This window comes from Salmo salar, chromosome ssa13, assembly GCF_905237065.1.
Source record: "Salmo salar chromosome ssa13, Ssal_v3.1, whole genome shotgun sequence".
NCBI classification, from domain to species: Eukaryota; Metazoa; Chordata; class Actinopteri; order Salmoniformes; family Salmonidae; genus Salmo; species Salmo salar.
In genome coordinates this window covers 23344204-23370525 of record NC_059454.1, presented here as the reverse complement: position 1 = coordinate 23370525, position 26322 = coordinate 23344204, and the positions used below count along the sequence as shown (strand labels likewise).

Genomic DNA, 26322 nt, shown 5'->3' with positions numbered 1-26322 from the left:
AAAAGGAGTACATGGTGTTTGACAAGGATTGATACCTTTAACCTCTATTATTTCTAGTTTATATTAATGATCTGCATCAAAACTACCGTTTCAAATATTTTCTGCTGATGATACAAGTGTGTTCTTTCCCACAGCAATGTCAACTATCTCACTGAATAAACTGCTAAACACATGCAAGCACTGTTAAAACTGAGTACAAGGAAAGTGAACAAATATGTATTGACTTTAAATACTGAACAAACCCTCTGTGTCTACCTCCTCCTCCATCTCTCTCTTGCTCTGTGTGTATATGTAGGAAAACCTTCTATATCCCTCTGCCCCTCTCCAAGCGTCTGCACAGCTCTCTCCATGGGAATGATGTCATGGTTGGGAATTCCAACAGGGGGCCCTGTCTGTGCTCATAAAAACCCAGAGTCTCCCCAGCTCACTGCACATGGCCTGACTGAATTACAGCTCCCAGTCCATCACCCTCTCCTGGCCTTGGCAAGAATAGCAGATCTGGGACATCACCACTTTATGGCATATTTTGTCTGAAAGGTTAGCTTCACAGACCATTTCCATATTTCAGTCTAGCACTTCACGAATAATACTGAGTTATGAATGCCTTACATTCAGAAAATGTTAGAAAATATAAATGAAAATGGAAAACGGCACCTAGCTACAGTACTGCAGATTCCTGAGACCTCCAGTGTTTTTCCATTGAAGTGATAGCTAGTTTCCTGGAGACCCACTCACAGAGTTTGTATTGTATAATAAAGAGTTGTGCTGCACTACTCTGTCTACATGATGTCTTGCACCATTTCTCATATTTGCTTTCTTGGGAGGCCAAGCCAAGGCCAGTGAGCACTGCACCAGAAAAAATGATAACGCAGACGACACCATTTTGTATACTTCTGGCCCCTCTTTGGACACTGTCTTAACTACCCTCCAGACGAGCTTCAATGCCATACAACTCTCCTTCCGTGGCCTCCAACTGCTCTTAAACGCAAGTAAAACTAAATGCATGCTATTCAACCGATCGCTGCCCGCACCTGCTCGCCCGTCCAGCATCACTACTCTGGACGGCTCTGACTTAGAATATGTGGACAACTACAAATACCTAGGTGTCTGGTTAGACTGTAAACTCTCCTTCCAGACTCACATCAAACATCTCCAATCCAAAATGAAATCTAGAATCGGCCTCCTATATCGCAACAAAGCATCCTTCACTCATACTGCCAAACATACCCTCGTAAAACTGACCATCCTACGATCCTCGACTTCAGTGATGTCATCTACAAAATAGCCTCCAACACTCTACTCAACAAACTGGATGCAGTCTATCACAGTGCCATCCGTTTTGTCACCAAAGACCCATATACTACCCACCACTGCGACCTGTGTGCTCTCGTTGGTTGGCCCTCGCTTCATACTCGTCACCAAACCCACTGGCTACAGGTTATCTACAAGTCTCTGCTAGGTAAAGCCCCGCCTTATCTCAGCTCACTGGTCACCATAGCAGCACCCACTCGTATCATGCGCTCCAGCAGGTATATCTCACTGGTCACCCCCAAATCCAATTCCTCCTTTGGTTGTCTTTCCTTCCAGTTCTCTGCTGCCAATGACTGGAACGAACTGCAAAAATCTCTGAAGCTGGAGACTCATATCTCCCTCACTAGCTTTAAGCACCAGCTGTCATAGCAGCTTACAGATCACTGCACCTGTACATAGCCCATCTGTAAACAGCCCATCTTTCTACCTACCTCATCCCCATACTGTATTTATTTATCTTGCTCCTTTGCACTCCAGTATCTCTACTTGCACATTCATCTTCTGCACATCTACCATTCCAGTGTTTAATTGCTATATTGTAATTACTTCGCCACCATGGCCTATTTATTGCCTTAACTTACCTCATTTGCACTCACTGTATATAGACTTTTTGTTTTATTTTGTTCTACTGTATTATTGACTGTATGTTTTGTTTATTCCATGTGTAACTCTGTGTTGTTGTATGTGTCAAATTGCTACGCTTTATCTTGGCCAGGTCGCAGTTGCAAATGAGAACTTGTTCTCAACTAGCCTACCTGGTTAAATAAAGGTGAAATAAATAAAATAAAAATAAATAAAAATCAGACTATCTGCCCGGTCTGGAAGCGATTAGCTTGGTGATGTCATAGTTTGATATGGCAGCGTTTTAACAGAAGTAGGGGACCGGGATATTTGGAGTGAATAGTTAGGAACTCGTTCAAAGTTAGAAACAAACACATTTTTCTGGGGAATAAAGGATTCCAGTGTCTAATCGGGAGCTGGAAGCAGATGTATAAATAGGTTGGACTGACAGTAATGAAAGGATATGCAGCGTTGCTCATCAAATCCCATCCTGGCTGGCAGCGATGCCAGAACAGATGTGTTACCACTGGATCTTCAGGGAACCATCAAAGATCATCAGACACCAGCTAGTGATGTCTGAAGGGCTTGTCTTGAAAACGTCTCTCTACATCCGTTAGTAATGCCTGAACTCTACATTTAGAATAGGGAACGTGTCACTCATGTTGTACGGTACCAAAGAATAGGGACAATATATTGGATGTGACAGTAGGCAAAACAGATGGGCTGTTTCTCCTCCTCCTGTTTCTCGCTGCAGCAAAATAGCAGTTTGATTGCATCAATTAAAAAGGCAAATAATTTGTTTAATTGGCCGCCAGCAGCACTAAGGTTATTCTTGTTTTGCACACAACCAATTATGCAGAGAGGGCTGCTACACCCAGCTCTCTCTAATGATGATCTCCCAACCCCTACTGTGCTGCTCACCACATTCACTCTGTGGCAGAAGATAGTAGAGTCAAATGGACAAGAATGGAAAGGCGACACAATTCAAAATAAATAAAGTCTAGTATGCAATCCCAGGCCTGTGCGTTTGTACAGTCGTGGCCAAAAGTTTTGAGAATGACACAAATATTCATTTTCACAAAGTTTGCTGCTTCAGTGTCTTTAGATATTTTTGTCAGATGTTACTATGGAATACTGAAGTGTAAGTACAAGCATTTCATGAGTGTCAAAGGCTTTTATTGACAATTACATGAAGTTGATGCAAAGAGTCAATATTTGCAGTGTTGACCATTCTTTTTCAAGACCTCTGCAATCCGCCCTGGCATGCTGTCAATTAACTTCTGGGCCACATCCTGACTGATGGCAGCCCATTCTTGCATAATCAATGCTTGGAGTTTGTCAGAATTTGTAGGGTTTTGTTCGTCCATCCGCCTCTTGAGGATTGACCACAAGTTCCCAATGGGATTAAGGTCTGGAGAGTTTCCTGGCCATGGACCCAAAATATCGATGTTTTGTTCCCCGAGCCACTTAGTTATCACTTTTTCCTTATGGCAAGGTGCTCCATCATCCCGGAAATGCATTGTTCGTCACCAAACTGTTCCTAGATGGTTGGGAGAAGTTGCTCTCGGAGGATGTGTTGGTACCATTCTTTATTCATGGCTTTGTTCTTAGGCAAAATTGTGAGTGAGCCCACTCCCTTGGCTGAGAAGCAACCCCACACATGAATGGTCTCAGGATGCTTTACTGTTGGCATGACACAGGACTGATGGTAGCGCTCACCTTGTCTTCTCCGGACTAGCATTTTTCCGGATGCCCCAAACAATCGGAAAGGGGATTCATCAGAGAAAATGACTTTACCCCAGTCTTCAGCAGTCCAATCCCTGTACCTTTTGCAGAATATCAGTCTGTCCCTGGTATTTTTCCTGGAGAGAAGTGGCTTCTTTTCTGCCCTTTTTGACACCAGGCCATCCTCCAAAAGTCTTCGCCTCACTGTGCGTGCAGATGCACTCACACCTGCCTGCTGCCATTCCTGAGCAAGCTCTGTACTAGTGGTGCCCCGATCCTGCAGCTGAATCAACTTTAGGAGATGGTCCTGGCGCTTGCTGGACTTTCTTGGGTGCCCTGAAGCCTTCTTCACAACAATTGAACCGCTCTCCTTGAAGTTCTTGATGATCCGATAAATGGTTGATTTAGGAGCAATCTTACTGGCAGCAATATCCTTGCCTGTGAAGCCCTTTTTGTGCAAAGCAATGATGACGGCACGTGTTTCCTTGCAGGTAACCATGGTTGAAGAATGATTCCAAGCACCACCCTCCTTTTGAAGCTTCCAGTCTCTTAATCGAACTCAATCAGCATGACAGAGTGACCTCCAGCCTTGTCCTCGTCAACACTCACACCTGTGTTAACAAGAGAATCACTGACATGATGTCAGCTGGTCCTTTTGTGGCAGGGCTGAAATGCAGTGGAAATGTTTTTGGGGGATTCAGTTCATTTGCATGGCAAAGAGGGACTTTGCAATTAATTGCAATTAATCTGATCACTCTTCATAACATTTTGGAGTATATGCAAATTGCCATCATACAAACTGAGGCAGCAGACTTTGTGAAAATGTATATTTGTGTCATTCTCAAAACTTTTGGCCACGACTGTACATGAGTTCTATTTTTACTGCAACCATTTTGTTAGTAACTTAAAGAAAAAAAAGAGACCCTATTTTTCCTGTGTTACTGCAAATAAAATGCAGCCGTGTAAAGTGGAGCTTTGTTTGTCCATGCATAAATGTTTTCCCTCCAGTCCTCTTTACCATATTGCTCTGTGTTCTCTCTAAGCCCCGCCCCTGAACAAAACCACACTACAAAACAGTGCTGCCATGCTAAAAACAGAGCCATGTGAGATCAGAGGTGACACACTACACTATGGTAAACACACTGTCAGAGAAATGAACAACACACCACTGCCTCTACCCACAGAGAACTGGTACTGTGGTACAATACCTCCCACTGTAGACTGTGGTGCTGTTGTTCTGTACATTACAATGACAGATTACAATCCTCTGGTAATGCCACATTTTGCAACAAAATGACTAGTAGAAGATTGGCTTTCTCTAATGCTCAGTGATGATATTACACTGCAATGGGCCTACTTGGAGGGCACAACAAGGATATATGACACAATACTAGTATTACCTTTCCCTTTCCAGTTAGAGTATCCCTCATGATCGGCCATGCCATACAGCACTGTGCTCAGATTACCAACTGTGAGTGACCACTGAGAATATAAATACACAAGATGGCAGCTGGAGTGCATAAGCGGAGACCACTGAAACAGGCTAAATAAGGATTGGGGTGTAGTAATCTGATCTCAGATCTGTGGTTAAGGGCTAGTGACACAGAGTGCATGACAGCTGTCCCATAGATAGACACACAGGTCCTGCAGTGTGCCTCCACCCTCCAGATTGATAGGGCCATCTGCTGGCCAGAACTGACATTGGAGTCATCTCTGTTATCTCTATAAACAGTCACATAGCGACCCTGAGGGAGAGTTGAGCTATGACCATGATGTCATAAGACAATGAGGTCAGGCATCTCAGTGACCATGGAGTGAGGAGGGAAAATGGGGTCAAGAGGTGAGACAGTTATTGAACGATGCAAGGGATGGAAAAAGACACTGACCTGCTTTTACGGGGCATATTTGTCTACGTCATGTTGAGATGGTCAATTGATATGACGGCTTATGGTTCACAGAATGCATGATGTTTATTTATGTTGAATTTAATCAAAACATAAAATACCAAACAAGTCTCATCATATTTTCTGGGACTGGAAAATAGAAGTACAGTCAGTTGCATTACTGCATCTCACAACAACAAAAGGTGATGTTAAAACAACATCAAAAGGAAACAACATTTTCTGTAAATTTCAAACACATTTCTACAGGAAAAAAACCTGAAAACTTCTTGACTTCCCTTCAGCAGCCAAACGCTGTGGAGCCCTTTGAACCAAACTACAGGTCTGTGCTGACATCTACTTCCTGGTCTAACGACACCATGGTGACCAATCCATCATCAGTCAGACTCCCAGCCTGTAAAGCGGAGGCCAAACGCTGTAAAAGACGCCTCCCTCGCCTCTCCTTCCTTTCTCTGGCTCCAAAATCGATTTTCAATGGCTTTGAAACATTGGTGGGTAAAAACTGTCTGCTTCTGACGGTTACAAAAATAGTTTGAAACCTGATCATCTATATTCCAGACGTAAGCTGTGTGCGTGAAACATTCTTAATATAATAACTGGCCTGTTTGTTTTGGGCGATTGACAAGTACATCTGACTATTAAATCCAATTAGACACACAAGAGCAAAGTGAAATCTAATGATGCTGTTGATTTAAGCAAATTGACTGTACGGCCCACAATAACATCTGTTGTCAGTTGAATTAGTTTGCATTATTGGTCAGTCGCATCAGAGATCAAACAAACTTTCAGTGAAAAATACACAATTATTTTTGTAAGGATGTACGTACAATGTAAGTATTACAGTGAGAAAGACAGGGAGAATGAGAAACAGAGAAAGAACTAAGGGGGGGGAGGGCAGTGGGGTGAAAGGGTCAAAACAACACCTCAACAACAAATCCTCTTCATCCCTCCTCCCCCGTCTCTGTCATCCGCCTAACCCCCTCACATTCCCCCCTCCCCAACCACATCCAGCTAATCACTTCTCCAGCCATGTCCTGTTCTCCCTCTCTCTATAGTCTGCTCTCTCAGCCCTGGGGTTCTACTGGAGCTGTGCTAGATCTGCTTACCTACTATGTGCTCCCTTGCCCTCGTATGTTCTGGGCTAGCAGTACCCGCTGTATCTCTGTGGCATCCGAGTCCCGCGGCAAAGGACACTCGTGCAATTGAGCCCAAGAGGAGCACCTCCCTGCCCTGCCGTTTGCACTGGCGCTGCCCATTGTTTGAGTTGGCACAGGGCATAAAGCAAGCCTTTCTCGTGCTGCCTGCTGCATCGTACATTTTACATCTTTGATTAGGGACAGAAACAACAAGGCCTGCCCTGTGGCGAGGCTAGGCGATGTGTCAAGCTGTCAAATTGACAAATAATATATATATATATATATATATATACTGGGTGGTTTGAGCCCTGAATGCTGAGTGGCTGACAGCTGTGCTATAGGAGACTGTATACCATGGGTAAAACATGTATTTTTACTGCTCTAATTACGTTGGAAACCAGTTTATAATAGCAATAAGGCTTTATGGTATATGGCCAATATACCACGGCTAAGGGCTGTGTCCAGGCCATCTGCATTGTGTCGCGTCTATGAACAGTCCTTAGCCGTGGTATATTGGCCATATACCACACCTCCTCGGGCTTTGTTGCTTAATTATACCATTTCCATTTTGAGAAAGAAACTCAAACACAGAAGTTGCAGACTGTTTGAAACTCAAACACAGGGAAAGGTTGAGACTATGAGAGCTGTGCTGAATGACTTTCTGTGCTCCTTCTGAAACGGAGAAGACTGATGATTTTTCACATTAACGACCTTCTCATTTGGCCGTTGACAGTAGTACAATAATTCATTTCACATAAAGTTGTTTTAGGCAAAAGTGCTCTGTTCTAAATGATTAAGGCCAGCTGTGGGAGTGACAGCAGCCACGGGGCTAGTCGAGATAATGGCCAGCTGTGAGAGTGACAGCAGCCACGGGGCTAGTCGAGATAATGGCCAGCTGTGGGAGTGACAGCAGCCACGGGGCTAGTCGAGATAATGGCCAGCTGTGGGAGTGACAGCAGCCACGGGGCTAGTCGAGATAATGGCCAGCTGTGGGAGTGACAGCAGCCACGGGGCTAGTCGAGATAATGGCCAGCTGTGAGAGTGACAGCAGCCACGGGGCTAGTCGAGATAATGGCCAGCTGTGGGAGTGACAGCAGCCACGGGGCTAGTCGAGATAATGGCCAGCTGTGGGAGTGACAGCAGTCACGGGGCTAGTCGAGATAATGGCCAGCTGTGAGAGTGACAGCAGCCACGGGGCTAGTCGAGATAATGGCCAGCTGTGGGAGTGACAGCAGCCACAGGGCTAGTCGAGATAATGGCCAGCTGTGGGAGTGACAGCAGCCACGGGGCTAGTCGAGATAATGGCCAGCTGTGGGAGTGACAGCAGCCACGGGGCTAGTCGAGATAATGGCCAGCTGTGGGAGTGACAGCAGCCACGGGGCTAGTCGAGATAATGGCCAGCTGTGGGAGTGACAGCAGCCACGGGGCTAGTCGAGATAATGGCCAGCTGTGGGAGTGACAGCAGCCACGGGGCTAGTCGAGATAATGGCCAGCTGTGGGAGTGACAGCAGCCACGGGGCTAGTCGAGATAATGGCCAGCTGTGGGAGTGACAGCAGCCACGGGGCTAGTCGAGATAATGGCCGACAAGGTGATTAGCACTGAGTGACATCATCACCTAAAGAGATCTCCTACAGATGGAGAGTTAAGCTATGGATTTAACAGGAGGAAATGAATGTCATGCAAATGGTGGGAAGGCTGAGATAAGGAACACCATATCACTGTGATTTGAGAGGTACAGTAGATCTCACCTTGAGGAAAAGGGGAAGGACTCTTTTTATCTTCCATACAATATTAACCTCACTTGCCAAGCTTCTAGATTCTCCTATAGTGATGTTAGACACCGTTGTTAAAAGAGGCTCACACAACAGTGAAGCCACAGATGTATTCTGATTCTAATCTATGAGTGGGGATCCTAAAAGGTGTGTCCAGTATGTCCTCATATAATGATACTGTAAAAAACACAAGAGTAGCATGAACCTAAAATATAGCCCTAAAGACAGGCTTCTATTGGACAGCCAGATAGCTATAGTTTGACCGCTAAAAGCATTGTGGTGGAGATCGGGGGAACTGCAGCGTCAGGCCCTCAAACATTTGTTAACTGAAGGAAATCCTAACCGGTTTCTAACCTCCTCTCTTTTCCAAAACGCTGCAAATCTGAGCGGAAAACAACAACTAAGTCCAAACCCCTGTCACAGAATGTACCTCTGAAAACGGTCAGCCTATCAGTTTACTGGTGACGGTAACCTGGGATGTTTGAGCTTTTTTCAACTGCAACGGGACCTGGATCATTAGTATTTAAATATTCATTAAAGGTTTGCTTGAAAGCATCTCAAAAATGAAGGGGAAATTAGGAGATACATTATTCATGTCCTGAAATACCTCCATTTGTAAAGCCTTGGGTTTGTTGTAGCTAGCAGTGGACACATTATACTGTAGGTCACTGTGTAAAACATGGAAACAATGTGTCCTTTGAAAAAACATATTCATGGATAACTAATTTAACCAGTCATACTGTCTTTCATTTTTGCTTTCACTAAATGTTCTTATGCTCTGTGAAAATGAGAAGCTAAGCCAACTTGTCTTCAGGTCACGAGAGTGTTGAGAAATATTTTCCTGTCGTCAACACATTCCAGTGGAACCAGAAATCCTGAGTGTGCAAATTCCATTCATACTTCATTTCCAGCAAGTCTTGGAAGAGTGCAAGTCAGCACATCTACTGTCACTCCATATTCATAAAACCCCCTCCAAGCTGACAGGAAGGAAGGAACAGAGACTTTTTAAGAATGTGAGAACTTCATCTCATGACCCGAGCCACGGGCAAGGAGAGGCAATGTATATCATAAATGAATTATACAGCACCAAGTTTTATGTTTCAGTCGCTTCAATGCTTTTGATAAGGTTTAAGATGGTGCTAAATCATTTACTAGAGAGTGGAATAGGCCTATGTACTGTAGAACACATGGATTCCTCTACCATTTTCAATGACAAATGACCCGACACACTTAATTTGCTTCGTGTCCATTAAATCCATACAGAACCAAAATCTCCTGGACCTCATCTAACATCCTAGTGAAAGCCAATAGGGATAGAATCCCTTGTTCGGAATGGAGCGAGAATATTTTTCTTTCATTTATTACGTTTATTTGGCAGGGACACTGTACGACAAAACATACGTCTAACAGTATGGGAAGTGATGTGTCGCACCAGATTTAGCTGACCAAAGAAAACACTGGATACACAACATTCACACACCCACATGACAGCAACATCAACACAAAGCTCACAACACTCCAAACCCAATTAGGCCCTGCAGAATGAGGGGAAAGAATCACAGTCATTACTGAGACATGTATTACAACCAGAGAGCCAATCTCTCCAGTGTCTTGGCCTTATCCTGGCCACTGTGATATACACTGAGTATACCAAACATTAAGAACACCTGCTTTTTACATGACTTAGAATGACCAGGTGAATCCAGGTGAAAGCTATGCTCCCTTATTGGTGTCACTTATTAAATGCACTTCAAATCAGTGTGGATGAAGGGGAAGAGACAGGTTAAAGAAGGATTTTGGGCAAGACAAAAGAGTTAAGTGCCTTTGAACGGGGTATGGTAGTAGGTGCCAGGCACACCGGTTTGTGTCAAGAACTGCAACGCTGCTGGGTTTTTCACGCTCAACAGTTTCCCATGTGTATCAAGAATGGTCCACCACCCAAAGGACATCCAGTAAACTTGACAACTGTTGGAAGCATTGGAGTCAACATGGGCCAGTATCCCTGTGGAACGCTTGACACCTTGTAGTCCAAGACCCCAGGAATTGAGGCTGTTCTGAGGGCAAAAGGGTGGAGTGCAACTATTAGAAAAGTGTTCCAAATCTTTTGTTCACTCAGTGTTCGCTCCATAAGGCTTAGTGCTTTATTGACTGCCTGCACCGTCCTGGGCTCTGTGAATTAGTCATTTGAAGCCCTCAGGCCCAGCTCTCCCAGCTTGCACGATAAGACGAGGATAAAACACTGGTCATTCCAAGGGTAGTGAGCCTCAACCGCAGTCTGAACGACCCCAGACCAGTCAGGGGATGCCCAGTTGGAGGAGCTGAGGGATCCGTGAGAGAATATGAGAGAGGGGGATGGATTTCACTCCTGTGCCTCTCTGTTTGGCTCCTTTAAATGGAGATGTGTAGGTACGGGTGGAGTACAGTGAATTAATTGAATCATAAGAGGCTGGTTGATGATTTTAAATGAGCTTACAGTTAAAGTGGCTACCACTGTAAAACCCAAACTGAATTTGGTCATCAAAGATAAGCAGTGATTCTAATCCAATGAACTTCCTCCAAACCTGAGTTGTCACTCAGAAATAGGAAGTCATGCTAGCCAGAGCTAAAGGACAGGAGAAACTGAGCTGGTACACAGAAACATCACATGCACAGCTCAGGTGGGACTGTGCTTTCCCACCAGCCTTGCTGACAGCCAAGATATGACCCTTTCCTTTCCACACACGTGCACTATAGACATATACCAGAACCACAGAGCTGAGAGTCTTTACTTCCAGGAGAGCTGAACAGGAGGACCAGTGTGAGGGTGACAAGCCCAATTTATCAGCCTCTAGCTCTGAAAGGTTAAGTGAGTAAACATTGATTTTGGCAGAACAAGGTTAAGTTGTTTTCAGCAGATGTTTGGTCTTGAGGTAAATAATATTCTATAGAGGCAGCAACAGAGTATCCCTGCTCGCATGATGCTGAATACAGAGCACATTTAGGCCTTCACGCATTGGAATGTGGAGAAAACACCTGGGATTCAAAACTGTTAATTCTGACTAATGATCGTTAGGGGAATACTGTGTTTCATTATGATCTCTAGCTGAAAAACAAAACTCAACTCACCCCTACAGACAACAAGACAACAAAGAATGTGTTGATGGCAGAAAGAGAGAGAGAGAGAGAAAGAAAGAAAGCCAGAAAGGCGAGAAAGAGAGAGAGGGGGTGAGAACGATGAGTGGCTAGTATGGAGAATGTATGATGAAAGCTCTGGCCTGACAACACATAGAAACAAGCCATCAATACACCATGACCCTGTAGTGTGCCAACCTCCATTCTGTCAAATGACTGATGAGAGAGAGACCTCTCTTGGCTCTGTGTGTTTAACTTGCTTTAACGAAGGCTTCTGTCCAGTCCGCTATAGGTTTATTTGAAAAGATGCCAATAGGGTGCTGCCGGCTGCTGAGCAGGATGAATCGCCCAGGAGCTCTGCAGTGAGTCAGAGGGGAGAGCTGGACTGGCTCTGGCTGGGGAGAGACAGGGCTGCCCTGGTCCAGCATAGACAGGACAGGGTGAACAATCATTGGTCTACAGAGAGAAACAACAGAGGACACAGGAGCCACAGATCTACAGTCACTGCTTGGACAAGAACAGTTAAGTTAAATAAACGTATGCGCACACACAAATAAACACTTCTCTCTCTTTCTCCCCTCTCTTCTCTCCCTCCAGGCAACATTAATCAGTGTAACCATGAAGTCAGACAACAGTGCAAAGCAGCAGAGCCGGTACTGTATGATCCATTGACCTGGCAGCCTCTGCTCTCACCTGTAGAGACACTCTGGAGACACAGTCTGCATCCCTCACTGCCACACACCGACTGAGCCAGCATGTCAACAACACCGCTTAAACTCCACTACTGCAGCCACACACCGACTGAGCCAGCATGTCAACAACACCCCTTAAACTCCACTACCGCAGCCACACACCGACTGAGCCAGCATGTCAACAACACCCCTTAAACCCCAATACCGCAGCCACACACCGACTGAGCCAACACATGTCAACAACACCCCTTAAACCCCAATACCGCAGCCACACACCGACTGAGCCAGCATGTCAACAACACCCCTTAAACCCCACTACTGCAGCCACATACCGACTGAGCCAGCATGTCAACAACACCCCTTAAACCCCACTAACGCAGCAACACACCGACTGAGCCAACACGTCAACAACACCCCTTAAACCCCACTACCGCAGCCACACACCAACTGAGCCAGCATGTCAACAACACCCCTTAAACCCCACTACTGCAGCCACACACCGACTGAGCCAACACATGTCAACAACACCCCTTAAACCCCACTAACGCAGCAACACACCGACTGAGCCAACACATGTCAACAACACCCCTTAAACCCCAATACCGCAGCCACACACCGACTGAGCCAGCATGTCAACAACACCCCTTAAACCCCACTACTGCAGCCACATACCGACTGAGCCAGCATGTCAACAACACCCCTTAAACCCCACTACCGCAGCCACACACCGACTGAGCCAGCATGTCAAAAACACCCCTTAAACCCCAATACCGCAGCCACACACCGACTGAGCCAGCATGTCAACAACACCCCTTAAACCCCACTACTGCAGCCACATACCGACTGAGCCAGCATGTCAACAACACCCCTTAAACCCCACTACTGCAGCCACACACCGACTGAGCCAGCATGTCAACAACACCCCTTAAACCCCACTACTGCAGCCACACACCGACTGAGCCAACACATGTCAACAACACCCCTTAAACCCCACTAACGCAGCAACACACCGACTGAGCAAACACGTCAACAACACCCCTTAAACCCCACTAACGCAGCAACACACCGACTGAGCCAACACATGTCAACAACACCCCTTAAACCCCAATACCGCAGCCACACACCGACTGAGCCAACATGTCAACAACACCCCTTAAACCCCACTACTGCAGCCACACACCGACTGAGCCAACACATGTCAACAACACCCCTTAAACCCCACTACTGCAGCCAAACACCGACTGAGCCAGCATGTCAACAACACCCCTTAAACCCCACTAACGCAGCAACACACCGACTGAGCCAGCATGTCAACAACACCCCTTAAACCCCACTAATGCAGCAACACACCGACTGAGCCAACACATGTCAACAACACCCCTTAAACCCCACTAACGCAGCAACACACCGACTGAGCCAGCATATGTCAACAACACCCCTTAAACCCCACTACTGCAGCCACACACCGACTGAGCCAGCATATATCAACAACACCCGTTAAACCCCACTACTGCAGCCACACACCGACTGAGCCAGCATGTCAACAACACCCCTTAAACCCCACTACTGCAGCCACACACCAACTGAGCCAGCATGTCAACAACACCCCTTAAACCCCACTACTGCATCCACACACCGACTGAGCCAGCATGTCAACAACACCCCTTAAACCCCACTACTGCAGCCACACACCGACTGAGCCAACACATGTCAACAACACCCCTTAAACCCCACTAACGCAGCAACACACCGACTGAGCCAACACGTCAACAACACCCCTTAAACCCCACTACTGCAGCCACACACCGACTGAGCCAACACATGTCAACAACACCCCTTAAACCCCACTACTGCATCCACACACTGACTGAGCCAGCATGTCAACAACACCCTTTAAACCCCACTACTGCAGCCACACACCGACTGAGCCAACACATGTCAACAACACCCCTTAAACCCCACTACTGCAGCCACACACCGACTGAGCCAACACATGTCAACAACACCCCTTAAACCCCACTACTGCAGCCACACACCGACTGAGCCAGCATGTCAACAACACCCCTTAAACCCCACTAACGCAGCAACACACCGACTGAGCCAGCATGTCAACAACACCCCTTAAACCCCACTAACGCAGCAACACACCGACTGAGCCAACACATGTCAACAACACCCCTTAAACCCCACTACTGCAGCCACACACCGACTGAGCCAGCATATATCAACAACACCCCTTAAACCCCACTACTGCAGCCACACACCGACTGAGCCAGCATGTCAACAACACCCCTTAAACCCCACTACTGCAGCCACACACCGACTGAGCCAGCATGTCAACAACACCCCTTAAACTCCACTACCGCAGCCACACACCGACTGAGCCAGCATGTCAACAACACCCCTTAAACCCCAATACCACAGCCACACACCGACTGAGCCAGCATGTCAACAACACCCCTTAAACCCCACTACTGCAGCCACATACCGACTGAGCCAGCATGTCAACAACACCCCTTAAACCCCACTAACGCAGCAACACACCGACTGAGCCAACACGTCAACAACACCCCTTAAACCCCACTACCGCAGCCACACACCGACTGAGCCAGCATGTCAACAACACCCCTTAAACCCCACTACTGCAGCCACACACCGACTGAGCCAACACATGTCAACAACACCCCTTAAACCCCACTAACGCAGCAACACACCGACTGAGCCAACACATGTCAACAACACCACTTAAACCCCAATACCGCAGCCACACACCGACTGAGCCAGCATGTCAACAACACCCCTTAAACCCCACTACTGCAGCCACATACCGACTGAGCCAGCATGTCAACAACACCCCTTAAACCCCACTACCGCAGCCACACACCGACTGAGCCAGCATGTCAAAAACACCCCTTAAACCCCAATACCGCAGCCACACACCGACTGAGCCAGCATGTCAACAACACCCCTTAAACCCCACTACTGCAGCCACATACCGACTGAGCCAGCATGTCAACAACACCCCTTAAACCCCACTACTGCAGCCACACACCGACTGAGCCAGCATGTCAACAACACCCCTTAAACCCCACTACTGCAGCCACACACCGACTGAGCCAGCATGTCAACAACACCCCTTAAACCCCACTACTGCAGCCACACACCGACTGAGCCAACACATGTCAACAACACCCCTTAAACCCCACTAACGCAGCAACACACCGACTGAGCAAACACGTCAACAACACCCCTTAAACCCCACTACTGCAGCCACACACCGACTGAGCCAACACATGTCAACAACACCCCTTAAACCCCACTACTGCATCCACACACCGACTGAGCCAGCATGTCAACAACACCCCTTAAACCCCACTACTGCAGCCACACACCGACTGAGCCAATACATGTCAACAACACCCCTTAAACCCCACTAACGCAGCAACACACCGACTGAGCCAACACATGTCAACAACACCCCTTAAACCCCAATACCGCAGCCACACACCGACTGAGCCAACATGTCAACAACACCCCTTAAACCCCACTACTGCAGCCACACACCGACTGAGCCAACACATGTCAACAACACCCCTTAAACCCCACTACTGCAGCCACACACCGACTGAGCCAGCATGTCAACAACACCCCTTAAACCCCACTAACGCAGCAACACACCGACTGAGCCAGCATGTCAACAACACCCCTTAAACCCCACTAACGCAGCAACACACCGACTGAGCCAACACATGTCAACAACACCCCTTAAACCCCACTAACGCAGCAACACACCGACTGAGCCAGCATATGTCAACAACACCCCTTAAACCCCACTACTGCAGCCACACACCGACTGAGCCAGCATATATCAACAACACCCCTTAAACCCCACTACTGCAGCCACACACCGACTGAGCCAGCATGTCAACAACACCCCTTAAACCCCACTACTGCAGCCACACACCAACTGAGCCAGCATGTCAACAACACCCCTTAAACCCCACTACTGCATCCACACACCGACTGAGCCAGCATGTCAACAACACCCCTTAAACCCCACTAACGCAGCAACACACCGACTGAGCCAACACGTCAACAACACCCCTTAAACCCCACTACTGCAGCCACACACCGACTGAGCCAACACATGTCAACAACACCCCTTAAACCCCACTACTGCATCCACACACTGACTGAGCCAGCATGTCAACAACACCCTTTAAACCCCACTACTGCAGCCACACACCGACTGAGCCAACACATGTCAACAACACCCCTTAAACCCCACTACTGCAGCCACACACCGACTGAGCCAACACATGTCAACAACACCCCTTAAACCCCACTACTGCAGCCACACACCGACTGAGCCAGCATGTCAACAACACCCCTTAAACCCCACTAACGCAGCAACACACCGACTGAGCCAGCATGTCAACAACACCCCTTAAACCCCACTAACGCAGCAACACACCGACTGAGCCAACACATGTCAACAACACCCCTTAAACCCCACTACTGCAGCCACACACCGACTGAGCCAGCATATATCAACAACACCCCTTAAACCCCACTACTGCAGCCACACACCGACTGAGCCAGCATGTCAACAACACCCCTTAAACCCCACTACTGCAGCCACACACCAACTGAGCCAGCATGTCAACAACACCCCTTAAACTCCACTACTGCAGCCACACACCAACTGAGCCAGCATGTCAACAACACCCCTTAAACCCCACTACTGCATCCACACACCGACTGAGCCAGCATGTCAACAACACCCCTTAAACCCCACTAACGCAGCAACACACCGACTGAGCCAACACGTCAACAACACCCCTTAAACTCCACTACTGCAGCAACACACCGACTGAGCCAACACATGTCAACAACACCCCTTAAACCCCACTACCGCAGCCACACACCGACTGAGCCAGCATGTCAACAACACCCCTTAAACCCCAATACCGCAGCCACACACCGACTGAGCCAGCATGTCAACAACACCCCTTAAACCCCAATACCGCAGCCACACACCGACTGAGCCAACATGTCATCAACACCCCTTAAACCCCACTACCGCAGCCACACACCGACTGAGCCAACACATGTCAACAACACCCCTTAAACCCCACTAACGCATCAACACACCGACTGAGCCAACACATGTCAACAACAGCCCTTAAACCCCACCACTGCAGCCAGGTAGCTACTGCTTCAACCAGACATCAAACTCACACTGCCAGAGAAAAAACAGATAAATGAGCCCACCTACCTGAGCCTCCATATATCTGTCTCCTCTGTGTCCAGTCACGAGCAGAGAAATAGAGAGAGAGGAGAGAGAGGAGAGAGAGAGATGGAGCTGAAAGCCCCTGCACTATAAGGCAGGCTCGTTGATCTACATAGCGCTGAGGTCGGTAAACAAGCCGTTAGGCTAGCAGTGGATCGAGGTGGGATATAGTGCTGTAGTGTAGGCTGCCTGGGGTTGATAGACATAGAGCACCAGACAGGAACCTGAACGTCAATAAAACAGGAAGGCTCTCCCTGCACTTTCCCCCCTCCCTCCCTCCTTCACTTGCTCTGTCCCTCTTCTCTGCTGCTTCTCTGTTCCCTTTATACCACTCTCTCTCTCTCTCATACACTCAGCCATTTTTTCTCTCCCCCTTCATATCTCTCTATTTCAGTGCATTTATTCAGCTGTTGTGTTGATCCCAGGGCTCAGTGGGGACATGTCCAGAGTCATTGTGTTGCAGCGCTGCAATGTCACCACTGTCTCTCTCGCTCATGACCAGGGGAATCTGAGCTCTGTCAGCAAGCACTGAAACAAGTCTATTATAATATCTACTGATTGAATATGTGCTGGCTCCCTATACTAAACATTGTATTACAATCTTTATTGGCTTGTAATAAACATTGTATTTCGATCTGAACTGGTTTGAATGAAACCACTTCTGTAGTGTATGAAAGGAAATGAAAAACTCATCACTGCACGTGATTGCACCATCTGAAACTGAAACCATGGACATTGTGAGCGGAAAGCGCTGTCAGTATCATCAGACTTCTAGAAAACCTCAACCTCTCTGTCTTTCCTCTGGGCCTCATGTCTTGTCCGTGCCTCACCAGACCTCTCCGTCTTTCCTCTGGGCCTCATGTCTTGTCAAGGTCTCACCAGACCTCTCCGTCTTTCCTCTGGGCCTCATGTCTTGTCAAGGTCTCACCAGACCTCTCCGTCTTTCCTCTGGGCCTCATGTCTTGTCCATGCCTCACCAGACCTCTCCGTCTTTCCTCTGGGCCTCATGTCTTGTCCATGCCTCTCCAGACCTCTCCGTCTTTCCTCTGGGCCTCGTATCTTGTCAAGGTTTCACCAGACCTCTCCGTCTTTCCTCTGGGCCTCGTGTCTTGTCAAGGTCTCACCAGACCTCTACGTCTTTCCTCTGGGCCTCGTGTCTTGTCAAGGTCTCACCAGACCTCTACGTCTTTCCTCTGGGCCTCGTATCTTGTCAAGGTTTCACCAGACCTCTCCGTCTTTCCTCTGGGCCTCGTGTCCTATACCCCTTAGCCCAGTCCTCTGGTTCTACGCTGGGCCAGAGACCACAATACTCTGTCAGCACTTTGTTGAACACAATGGAAACATCCCTCTCCTGATATGGAGGACTTGGCTAGTCCAGATTCCAGTGACTGTTGCCACAGGATTCCCCTATTGGAAACCAGCTGTGTGCTGTAAAACTATGTAATTGTTCAATTATTTTCAGATGTATCTTTATGAATTAATCTCGGAGACCCAGAATCAAAAGCTTGCCTAAATGTGTCAGCTACTCGATGCATTTATGTTAAGAATGTCTGTCCCCGAGAGATTAGTACGTATTAATCAATCAAATGGCTTTAATAGACTAATCTGTGTCAATTACAAAACCCATCTGTAACTTTGGTGTACTAAACCATATTCATATGATATTTCTTCCAGCAAAGCTGCTATGTTTCTCTCTGCTCCCAGCAGGAGCCCCCCATCTCTGAAAATAAGTAAGTAAATGCTGCCTATAAATATCTATAGAAACTACCTTCAGAGACGCCAGTGCGAGAGCGGTGAGAGAGTGAGAGAGCGAGAGATACTCTGAGGGAATCCATACAATGCCAATGTCCTCCCACATTCCCTCATCTCTTATTTTTCTGCCCTCCAATGGTTCACAGTGGAATATACAGTACCAGTCAAAAGTTTGGACACACCTACTCAATCAAGGGTTTTTCTTTATTTTTACGATTTTCTACAGTGTAGACTATGAAGACTATGAAATAACACATATGGAATCATGTAGTAACCAAAAAAGTGTTAAACAAATCAAAATGAATTTTATATTTGAGATTCTTCAAAGTAGCCACCCTTTGCCTTGGTGACAGCTTTGCGCACTCTTGGCATTCTGTCAACCAGCTTCGTGAGGTAGTCACCTGGAATGCATTTCAATTAACAGGTGTGCCTTGTTAAAAGTTGATTTGTGAAATGTATTTCCTTCTTAACCCTTTCACACGTACAATCACACGGGGTGTGATCGTTCTACAGTGGTCCCTGAAGCGTACGATCACACCCCGTGTGATTAGAACACTCCTTTAGAACACTCATTTAGAACGGCCAGTTTCGAATGACGCAACAATCAACATTTGAGCTGGCCACACTTTTTTCAGAAACTATTTACACAAACACAGTCCTTACAAAGTTATGTCCAGAATGTGAGCAGTTTATTTTTGGATGCAATGTTCAGATATTCACAGAAGTATCTATAGCATAACACAATCATCCTAACCGGAAAAATGTAGGCTACATTTGTCCTAGCGCTGAGGAAAGATTGACGCAACACAAGCGGTCATATTTTCTAATTATCGGCTGACATAAACTACACTATGAATTAGCTAATAGCAATTACTATGTACAATTAATCACATCACGGGTGAGCTCACCGTTGATCAAAATAATTGAGTAAAACACTTTCTAGAAATCGAAAGTAATCCGACGATTAGTTTCAGCGCGCAGCCATGCTTTTTTACCTCACAGAAACCGAAGATAATAAGAGAAGACAAGATGAGTTGTTGAAGGGGTGTGGTCTACCATCATTCACATCCCACATTCACTTCCTGAAGTTCTCAAAAAATGAGTGAACCCTTACTCACCTCATTTTGTTATAGCATCTTTGGTCCGACAGACGATCAAGTGAAACCCAGAATGCATTGTATGTCAACAAACATGGCTCCATACACAAAGCTGGAATTAGCTTAGCTCATCATAATCAGTACAACCTTCAAAACATTATTTTACACACATACTATGCGCCCTTTACAATTTATGCAAAAATCGGAACGCATGATTCATCACGGGTAATTGAAAAACGTAAATAAAATAGTAAATATATCAATAATACCACACAAAACATTTTCTGATAGTGATTTATTGATACAAATTGCGCGTTTAGGCAGTCAATCACGGTAACCTCTCACTCCCACTCTGAGCCATTCAGTGTTGTTGTTTATGTAACAATCACATCCTGGAATGGAGAGAACGTTCGAACATCACGTGCATAAAAAAACTCACGCTGGGGCGACCGTTAGAGATATTTGGAACTCACGCGTGAAAGGGTTAATATGTTTGAGCCAATCAGTTATGTTGTGACAAGGTAGGGGTGGTATACAGAAGATAGCCCTATTTGGTAAAAGACCAAGTCCATATTATGGCAAGAACAGCTCAAATAAGCAAAGAGAAACGACAGTCCATCATTACTTTCAAGACATGAAGGGCAGTCAATACAGAAAATGTCAAGAACTTTGAAAGTTTCTTTAAGTGCAGTCGCAAAAACCATCAAGCACTATGATGAAACTGGCTCTCATGAGGACTGGCTCTCAGAGTTACCTCTGCTGCAGAAGATAAGTTCATTAGAGTTCCAGCCTCAGAAATTGCAGCCAAATAAATGCAACAGACACATCTCAACATCAACTGTTCAGAGGAGACAGCGTGAATCAGGCCTTCATGGTCGAATTGCTGCAAAGAAACCACTACTAAAGGACACCAATAATAAGAAGAGACTTACTTGGGCCAAGAAACACTAATGGACATTAGAACGGTGGAAATCTGTCCTTAGGTCTGATGAGTCCAAATTGGAGATTTTTGGTTCCAACCGCTGTGTCTTTGTGAGACGCAGAGTAGGTGAACGGATGATCTCTGCATGTGTGGTTCCCACCGTGAAGCATGGAGGAGGAGGTGTGATGGTGCTTTGCTGCTGACACTGTCTGTGATTTACTTAGAATTCAAGGCACACTTAACCTGTTAGGGCTAGGGGGCAGTATTGACACGGCTGGATAAAAAAACGTACCCGATTTAATCTGGTTACTACTCCTGCCCAGTAACTAGAATATGCATATAATGATTGGCTTTGGATAGAAAACACCCTAAAGTTTCTAAAACCGTTTGAATGGTGTCTGTGAGTATAACAGAACTCAAATGGCAGGTCAAAACCTGAGAAGATTCTGTACAGGAAGTACCCTGTCTGACCATTTCTTGAACTTCTTTGCCATCTCTATCAATTACAAAGGATCTCTGCTATAACGTGACACTTCCTACGTCTCACATGGTCTCTCAGAAGGCGGCAAAAAGCTGAATCGTGGCTTTGCAGGCTCTGGCTGAAACAAAGTAGCGCGTTTGGGTAGTGGCTGGTTACAGTACTCTGAGACTCAGGCTCGTGCCCGCGTCGACCGAAAGCTTTCTTTTCCTTTGTCTGTTTACCTAAAAGGATATTCCCGGTCGGAATATTATCGCTTTTTTACGAGAAAAATGGCATAAAAATGGATTTTAAACAGCGGTTGACATGCTTCGAAGTACGGTAATGGAATATTTCGATTTTTTTTGTCACGAATTGCGCCATGCGTGCGACCCTTATTTACCATTTGAATAGTGTCTGGAACGCACGAACAAAACACCGCTATTCGGATATAACGATGGATTATTTTGGACCAAACCAACATTTGTTATTGAAGTAGCAGTCCTGGGAGTGCATTCTGACGAAGCCAACAAAAGGTAATCAAACTTTTATAATAGTAAATCTGATTTTGGTGAAGGCTAAACTTGCCGGGTGTCTAAATAGCTAGCCCGTGATGGCTGGGCTATGTACTTAGAATATTGCAAAATGTGCTTTCACCAAAAAGCTATTTTAAAATCGGACATATTGAGTGCATAGAGGAGTTCTGTATCTATAATTCTTAAAATAATTGTTATGCTTTTTGTGAACGTTTATCGTGAGTAATTTAGTAAATTGTTAGTAAATTCCCCGGAAGTATGCTAGTTCTGAACGTCACATGCTAATGTAAAAAGCTGTTTTTTGATATAAATATGAACTTGATTGAACAAAACATGCATGTATTGTATAACATAATGTCCTAGGTGTGTCATCTGATGAAGATCATCAAAGGTTAGTGCTGCATTTAGCTGTCTTCTGGGTTTTTGTGACATTATATGCTAGCTTGAAAAATGGGTGTCTGATTATTTCTGGCTGGGTACTCTGCTGACATAATCTAATGTTTTGCTTTCGTTGTAAAGCCTTTTTGAAATCGGACAGTGTGGTTAGATTAACGAGAGTCTTGTCTTTAAATAGCTGTAAAATAGTCATATGTTTGAGAAATTGAAGTAATAGGATTTTTAAGGTATTTGAAAATCGCACCACAGGATTCAACTGGCTGTTACGTAGGTGGGACGAATTCGTCCCGCCTGCCCTAGAGAGGTTAACCAGCATGGCTACCACAGCGTTCTGCTGTGACACATCCTCACATCTGGTTCGCGCTTAGTGGAACATTTGTTTTTCAACAGGACAATGACCCAACACACCTCCAGGCTGTGTAAGAGCTATTTGACCAAGAAGGAGAGTGATGGAGTGCTGCATCAGATGACCTGGTCTCCACAATCACCCCACCTCAACCCAATTGAGATGGTTTGGGATGAGTTGAACCGCAGAGTGAAGTGCTCAGCATATGTGAGAACTCCTTCAACACTGTTGAAGCATTACAGGTGAAGCTGGTGGAGCGAATGCAAAGTGTGTGCAAAGCTGTCATCAAGGCAATAATCTAAAATATATTTAGATTGGTTTAACACTTTTTTGGTTACTACATGATTCCATATGTTTTATTTCATAGTTTTGATGTCTTCACTATTATTCTACAAAGTAGAAAATAGTAAAAATAAAGAAAAACCCTTGAATGAGTAGGTGTGTCTAAACTACTGACTGGTACTGTACGTCCTGTCAGTTGTTAGGGTAAAGACATCCCACATCCTTTTATGTCTCAGGTCTCATTCCTTAAATAATTCACAGTGGAATTTGCGTAATCTCCTTGTGTTGGGGGCGAAACAGTTAGCTATGACAGAGGGAAGTCTGTGGGTCTCTCTATCACTTGGAGACTGGAGAGATATGAAGGTGACTTGGTTTGGGAACATTTTCAGCTGGGGATTGAGGCTCCTGTCCTCTGTTATAAAATGATCTAACCAACAGATGGAGCCAGTGCACAGCAATTTAGTACCAACACCATTCTGTGAGTGAGTGAGTGACTGAGTGAGTCTGCACGAAATGAGGGAGAATGTCAGAGAGAAAGAGAGAAGATTAAGAAAATATATAGTGTGTTTGGGGAGAAGCAGGAGTGGGAGGACAAATAATATTATCTCTGTATCTGTCAGGGGAGCTCATTTGTGGCGGAGTATGAAGACGACAGTAACAGTACTGTATAAGGAGAACGGGTTTGTTCTCTAAGTCCAATACCAAGACAGGGGACTGGGAGGCAGCAATGACAAGATGCTGATGTTTCTGAGCCAATTACAGTCTCAGAAATAGTTGTTAAAGAACTTTCTTCAGTGTAATTTTGATGGCCGAAAGCAATGATGGAGTAAGTAACCACTATTCTGAACTCCCATGACAGAAAGATCCATAAAGTTCTCTCTGGAATGCTTTGTTCTTGAGAGAAGATAACTACACAGTATACATTTGGAAAAGCACCACTGCAAAAACACTCTGAACGTTCACATAAAAAATAAATCAATAAAAAAACCAAGAAGCCTGGCTGTATCGAGAGTGCCTTGTTGAAATTGTGATGAACTGTCATAATTGAGAGAAGCCATTCGGCAGTGAGGATAGAAGGAAGACATGCTAGGAGAGAGTGAGTGTCTCTGGGGATGTTACCACCAAACACTGATGGAACTGCACACGGTTGTCACAGTAACAGAAAAGGCTGACAGAATAACTACTTTGTAATTGTCAGAGGACAGACTGCCCTAGAAGGATAAACAGTACACTTTAATGATTATTTACATGCAACAGACCAGACATTATAATTTATCACAGAGGCAGGTACTAATTTAAAGATGTGGGAAACCATCCAAGTAGACCATAGCCCTACATGAAACCATGCTAGTCAACTGTTTGTACTCAGCAGTGTGGATGTCCAAAATACTAAATAACATTACTTGTGTAGTTTGATGAAGTATTCCAGTATGCTACATCAATGGGCAGAGATGCAAACTGGTGAGGGCCCAAAAAGGTGACACTTTTTTGTTGTTGCACTGAAACATGCAGAAAATCCCTGCGAGGGGGAAATGCAGGTTTTAACTATTTAAACAACAAAGAATATGATCTACATGATCAGTCTCTGTGTGTAAAATAAAAAGTGGTTCATGTGAACCTAACTCACAGCTAAAAAAAAATGTAAAGAAAGCAATCCAATGTTATTTGTTGCCTAGACTTTACTGCAAATGACACTCTTGAGAACAAATATTGCAGTTAGCCATGACAGCCTTTACAATAGAACGCTTGTGACCACACACACATCTAAATATTGCACTTGGGGAAAAAAACATCTTAAAGTAGAAACAGAATGAAACAAACGACAATCTATTTTATTGTGGCCACTTTTGTAGACATCGATCAAGTGCACAAGGCTACATGTGTGCAAAAATAATGTTCACTGAGTAAAGCATTTTATAATCCCCCCTCACTCACACACAAGTGTTACTGTCAAATTCAATACAACAAAAGCAATATCTTTGGGCTACACTGCACATTATTACATTGTACACTTTCTGCCTGTGGACATCAGTTCTACAATGTGCCAGCAGAGAATGATACCCTTTGTTGGCATAATCTATTTCAGGCAGAGACTACACCTGGCATACCCCTTTTTATCCACTGTATTAAAAAAGTGATAAAGAAGGAAAGTGTGTGGTGTTCCTTTCACCTCTATAGTGGCATCCAGTTTAATCCAGGCCCAGCTCCAGCCACACTTGTTTAACAAGCAACGCCACATTTTCACCTAATTCTCTCATTCTAAAAATTAACCACATACTGTAGAGGGAAACCAGTTAACAGATAGTGGTTAGTTCGTTAGCTAGTTAACATTTCACACAGACTGCCAGGGTCCAGTAAGCAACTAACGCGTTATAACTTGAGCCAATTTTCATAAACTCAATAATTTGATCAGATAAATTGGCTACTGTGGCTCAACATTTCTCTGGCTAGCTAACGGAAAATTCGATCCAGCTAGCACGATTCTTAACAATGCTAACAATTCTTGTTCCACCACACTTTCTCCCTCACCTCAAACTTTCCAAATGCCAGTTGTTTTTTGGTTACAGCTCATGAAGTACGCTTCATCACCTTCTCACCGTTCACCCCCGTGGTCAGGCTTCCCACCTAATGTTACCTATTCCGTGGTCAGGCTTCCCACCTAATGTTACCTATTCCGTGGTCAGGCTTCCCACCTAATGTTACCTATTCCGTGGTCAGGCTTCCCACCTAATGTTACCTATTCCGTGGTCAGGCTTCCCACCTAATGTTACCTATTCCGTGGTCAGGCTTCCCACCTAATGTTACCTATTCCGTGGTCAGGCTTCCCACCTAATGTTACCTATTCGTTATCGTTCAGGGGACTCGTTGCTGTAACTGGCAAGCTGCCAGGCCTATACATTTATCAGCACAGGATCAATCATCAGCCTGCTCGGAGGAATCTTGGCCAATGAATTAGTCATGTTTCAGCTTTAAACCAAGGCCACGGGTTATGTATTTACTACGTAGACTCCTGTACAGTCTCTCAGATAGA

At 45.5% G+C, this 26322-nt stretch overlaps 1 protein-coding gene across 7 annotated transcripts in view; it reads right to left on the bottom strand.

Moving 5' to 3' along the window:
- Positions 1–26322, bottom strand: part of LOC106566761 (IQ motif and SEC7 domain-containing protein 1) — a 234785-nt gene that overhangs the window by 50839 nt on the left and 157624 nt on the right. The window contains exon 1 of one of the 7 annotated variants that reach the window (XM_045693063.1): positions 17489–17705. The exons of the other annotated variants lie outside the window; for them this stretch is intronic. The gene's annotated coding sequence lies outside the window, so the exon portion shown is untranslated. Of the gene's footprint in view, positions 1–17488; positions 17706–26322 lie in introns of those variants that run through there. 7 annotated transcript variants of the gene reach the window in all.